Raw genomic sequence first — 6194 nt, forward strand, 5'->3', positions numbered from 1 at the left:
CTTTCAGGCTCTTTTAAGAAGTTTGTTGTTGTTGTTGTTGTTTGAGACATAAGCCTGGTATATATTTCAGGTTTCCTAGAGGTGGTGACTCCCTTGTCTCAGCTTCCTAAGGATCAAGATTACAGGTTTCCACCCTCATGCTGGTCAAAACCTCAAGTCTTACAACTAATCTGATTGAGATGGCAACCCCAGCCAAGGCACTTCATAGCTGGGTGACCATGAACAAGCTACATGTCTCATGAAAATTTACTCATGTATTAAGTGGCAGGAAGGAGGATAGGTTAGGACTAGTAGCACTTGCCACATTACAATGTTGAAAGAATTGAGGGAAATGATATATATAAGGACCCTTAGCTTGGACTTCTTGAGCATAATCATCACCTGCCACCACCCTCATTACTTACATCCCTATTGTTTTTTATCACTATCACTAGACTGATTTTCTCTGAAGCTCTGATAGTGAATTCTCTACTCTGTAGAGGCTACAGAAACAATGGCTACTAAGAGATATCGGATAATCAAAAAGTGTGTACACCACCCCAGGCTTCTCACTCTGAAAAAAGTCTTGGTAATAGAAAGCTCTATGTGGAAACTTTCCCTGTTAGACATTGATCTAATTAAGTTTATTCACAGAATGCAGACCAGAAGGCTTAATCTTCACAGGAGAGGCATTTTCCCATTAAAAGAGTCATCCATTGGGTCAAATACAGACTTTGATTGTTGAGACAAGTATTTGGTGGAGGAGGGCCAAGGGTCAGTAATGTGTATATCACCTTTTGACACACAAAGCATGATTCCTTTCATCTTTGCCTCATCATTATTTCATGCTTCTTACTGCTCTCATTTATTTGATTCTATTATATTCATTATATTATTCTATAAAATTATTTTATTCTATTATGTTTATTATATTACTCTATAAATATTTCATTGCCCACTCATCTACATTTTATATAACACATAATTCAATTCACTACCAACAAAATTACATCTGACATCCCTATTTTTTTATATTATATTTACCTTCATCCCATGGGTGGTAGAAGTATATATTAGTGATTGTTTGTTGGTATGACTAATACAACCTAAGTGGGGAAAGGATTTGTTTCGTACATGGATTCAGTGGGTTCTATCCATGGTTATTTGATCTTGTGTGCTTTCAGAAGACATCTTGGTGACTGGAGCATGTGAAGGAGTCTCACTTTTGATTCCAAATCCAACCAGAAGGGACAGAATAAAAGAGGAATTAGGAATTGGCCAGGGAAAGTATTTCTTCCAAGGACCAACCTCTAGTGACCTGTTTCCTCCAATTAAGTCTAACTGCCCAAATTTTGTTCAACCTTTCAAAATACACTACCTAACTGAGGATCAAGCATTCAAACCAGCAGCCTGAGAAGAACACTCATATTCAACCCATGGATTATTGTATTATTAGAGAATATAGAAAGACTAAAATAGGAAGAAAAAGAGTCACTATCTCACAATACCTTTATCTTTACTAAGTGTGATGGCTGGTGTTAATTGTCAACTTGGCAGGGTCTATAACAAACAAGGAGATAAGCCTACAAGGCCACTCATAAAGGATTATTTAGATTAAGGTTAGCCTCTGGGAAAGTTCATGAATGGGGGCTTTTCTTGCTTAGGTTAATCAATGTGAAAGAATCCATCTTAATTATCCAAAGAACCATTCCCTGGTTAGGATCCTGAACTGTAGTAAAAGGAGAAGCCTGGCTGGACATATCATGCACTCATTACTCTCCACTCTCCAATTGTGAATAAGATATGACAAGCTGCCTCGTATTCCTAACATTTCCCCCTTAATGGACTGACTGGAGCTTTAAACTGAGCCAGAATCAGCTCTTTCTCTTTGAGTAGCTTTCATCAGAATATTTTTTTTAGCAGTAACAGGAAATTATGTGTATGATTTATTTTTAGCTCTCTAATTCACACATAGTAAGTATACATAATATACACAATGTAGAATATAGATTGATATCCATATTTATTATACTGCTCAAACCAGGACAATTGGCATGTATATCACTGCAAACATTTATTATTTCATTGTTTTAGGTACACTCTAAGTCCTGTCTATGGTATTGTGATGTTGTGATACAGAACATCTAGGGTACTCCTGTTCATCTGCACAACTGTATGTATTTATCATCCTCTTTCTATCCCCTACTCTATTATTCCTAACCTTACCTGATCACAATTCTGCTCTCTGTTTCTGAGATCAATTTTTCAGCTTCTGCATAAATGTGAAAATACATGAAATTTAGTTTTGTCTGAATTATTTCATTTAATGTAACTGTTTTTCAACTTTAGACATGCAACTTCAAATGATAGTTCATTCTTTGTACATGAAAATATTCCATCGTGAATATATACTATTCATTCATCTGTCAAAAGACACCTATTTCTTTCCTATATTTTGACTATTATTAATATGACAATAACATGAAACTACCCATATTTCTTTGTTATACAATTTTCCTTCTTCCTCTTGATACATACCAAGTGGTAGAATTATTAAAACATCTGGGAGTTTTATTCCTACATGATTGAGGAACCTTCCACAGTTATAGTCAAAGCTTAAAAACTACACACTGCAATGTTCACTCAACTTTCCCAAAGCCTTTTGCCAACTAGCAGATAAAATTTCCTAAGATTCAGATAACCGAGATGTCAACTTTCAGAGAACAAGAAAAGAATCTCCAACTGGAGTATCCTGTTCTTCACAATGGTGTGTGCATTAGACATACAGAATACAGACAAGATTTCAGTTTCCATCTGTACTTGATTAGACAAGCTCTTTCACCGAAACACTTAAAACACTGCAAAAAACAATCTAGTATGTATACCTGTTCTTTATATCCTACAGTGCTGATCTACGAATCACAAGATGCCAACCGTGCATCTTTGAGGCCATCATCCTTACCGATGCATTTACTGCTATTGAAGTTCTGAAGCTTTTCTTTGATGATAAGATTGTTGTAACAATGACAAAGATCAATGTACAGGAAAACTATGAGAAGTCCTAAGAAGAATTTAGGAGGTATGACCTGGGATATAGACCTGTTCTCTCAGCTACTCTAGAAATTAAGGCAAACATATTCCAAGCTCAAGGTCAGCTTGAGTCAAGGAGTGGATTGAAAATTAGTCCTGGCAACACTGTGAGTCCTTTCTCATCCTTTGTGAGACAATACAAGGGAACCCAGTAGTAGAATGTTTGCTAGCAAGTGTTAGACAATTTCTCCAATCCCCAGCACCACGGGAGAGAAAGAAAGAGAGAAAGAGAGAGAGAGAGAGAGAAGAAAAAAGGAAAGAAAAGAGAAAGAAAGAAAGAAAGAAAGAAAGAAAGAAAGAAAGAAAGAAAGAAAGAAATGCAAAATACAAGACTCAGATATCTAGGATAAAATCCCTCCCTCTCTTGTTCTGCTGACTTGTGTAGGACTATAAGAAAATGAAATAAATACATGCATTTCCCCCTTCTCTTCCAAACAGAGCTCCTAACATTCTTTAAAAAAAAAAAAAAAAAAGTTTTGTTTTGTTTTTCTTTCGTTGTGTTTTTTGAGCAATGGAACTATTTTTTGTTATTCATAATAAGCCTCTTCCACCAAAACTAAGTTTAGTCTAATGAGTTGACTCAGTATGGGGCCACTAGATGACTTTGTAATTGGATGGTCACCTAGAAGCTGAAGCCAATGGAATGTTTTAGTTGTAGCTTTTGATAATGTGTGGTCAGGACTGGAAACTGGACTATAAATACTTTTGTCCAGGGACCAGAGAGTTCCCAGATTTCACTCATGTGCAAAGGTGAAATACTCAGGCCATCAGAGCCCTGCGCCCTGCACACCTCCACCCCCCTGCCTGGTGTTACTTTTATTTAGTTCTTTCTGTAGCAAGTCCTTTATGGTAAGTAGAAAACATGAATGAAGAGTTGTCTCAGTTCTCAGGACCAGTCAAATCTGAGCATGGGTTCCCTCAAATTTATAGCTGGGAGGACAAAGGAGTGGATTGATTAGGGATCTTATTTCCAGCTGGCAGTGGGAGCCATTATGGAACTTAACATGAACTTCGAACAGCAGGGTCTGCATCAGTCATGTGAAGTTACTGCCAGAACTCAACTGAATTTTTTGACATCCAGTTGCTGGGGGAAAAAAAAGTATTGTGGATAAAGAACTCATATTAAGCATCAGAAATGGTATGGGAAATTACCACACAACTATCCCTTTGGTGTTTGATTGTAATTTTATAGACTAGAATGAGGACTCTCCATGAGCTCCAAGCACTCCCAGGCTCTTAAAATCCTACCCATTCACAATATCCCATTGAGAATGAACCAGACAAGCAACTCTCCCAGACAATTCCCAGAAGAAACTAATTTTAAAATTGCTTTAATTTGGAAGTTCTTGTCTACCCATAGTGTCTGTGAATTCCATTATCTTGCAGAGTAGAGTTAGTCCCTTGATTCAGCTCCATATCATCTCAAATTGGGTCTCTTTGCAGCTTGCAGGAAAAAAAGGAATCCTACTCGAGGGAGTACCTGCATCCTTCATTACTGGGAAAATCAGTGATATTGCTGCCACAGCAGATTCAATTAGTCTCTTGGCCCAAGACCCTTGTTTCCTGTAGGTTTTATCCAGGGAAAGAAGGAAAGAGAAAGTACCTTGATTTCTCAATGACTCCAGGTTTTGCTCTTAGTTTCGACATCTTATTTATTTCTCTGTTATGACACTTAGCTTTTCATAATTTCACTGTGTCTCTTCCACATGTACCTCCCTATCGCATTTAGATTGCAAGGCTCTCAAAGACAAGCTTACTACACTGCATGCTAGACTCAAGTGGGTATTAATACAACAAAATTAATAAATTGTGTGAACATATCTTGAATATTTTCCATGTCCAATAACCACATCTCTGATTCCCTCCATACAGTTGTATTGACTGCCATTTTATTCATTCTTAATATTAATTACAGAATTACCATCATCATATTCATAAATTAATAGTTTAATCCCAAAAGGCTGTACCCAATTCAGATGCCATTCACAAATCTCTGGACAAGTAGAATTTTTGATTGACAGTCCACTAATTCTGATGGTTCTCATAACTTTCTCTTCATGGCTGATAATTTGCTCTATTAACTCACACAATTTATGGAAACATTTGACTTATGATTTATTATGATGGATCAACACAGAAGCAACTGAATGGAAGAGCCACGTAGAGCTCAGTATGGCTTGTGATGAAGAGACATTGGATTCCAGGAGCTTTCATGCCCTCTTCAGGGAGCAAAACTATTCCAGAACCTTGATGTTTGCAACAGCCAGAAGCTTGTAAAATCTCATTGCACCAGAGTTTACATAAAGGACCTGAAGAAGTGTGTCAGCCATAAAGAACATGGGCTGCTTTTCTGGAGACCCAGAGTTCAGCTCTCAGGACCCACATAATTGCTCATAACCATTTGTAACGTCAATCCAAGAGGATCTGATGGCCTCATGTGGCCTTTGCAGGCACCTGTCACACATGTGGCGCACAGCTATATATTCAAACAAAAGAACCATACACATAAAATTAAAAATAAAAAATATGTAAATTTGTGTGGCACTTGAATCTCAATATCCATTTTTCCCTTAAGGTTAGTGGATGATACTGAATATCTAAGCACCTAACTACTTGGTTTTACTGGTAACCAGCCATATCCCTAGGCTGAATAATGGTCCTGCCCTACTCATGACATTAGATAAACTCAGGTAGCATTGCATTCTTATTATGAGTAATAAAACATATCATCATTTAAGAAAATGCATTAACTTAAATTTGAACAAAGATACCCCTAGTACCTTCATTATTAATCACATCACAAAATTTAGGAGTTATATGCCCAGAGCTAAGAATAAAGACCAAATACATTTCTTATCCCATTATAGAATATGAATAAGAAATGGGCCAGTGATTGGCTATGTATTACTGGGACAGTAAGGCTTATCTTGAAGGATTCTGCTGAGCAATAAATAATACGAAAATAGGAGAACATTGACTTGGTTCATGGTCTTTGAAAATGCTTCTCCAAAAGAGTGAAAAGTTTCCCCTTCTTGGTTACTAAACACTCAAGTTTTCATTTAGCCTCTGAGAGTATGACATCATCATTATCTACATGTTGGTTTATTGTTTCAGTCGAGGACTCC

This window comes from Arvicanthis niloticus, chromosome 13 (genome assembly GCF_011762505.2).
Source record: "Arvicanthis niloticus isolate mArvNil1 chromosome 13, mArvNil1.pat.X, whole genome shotgun sequence".
Lineage (NCBI taxonomy): Eukaryota > Metazoa > Chordata > Mammalia > Rodentia > Muridae > Arvicanthis > Arvicanthis niloticus.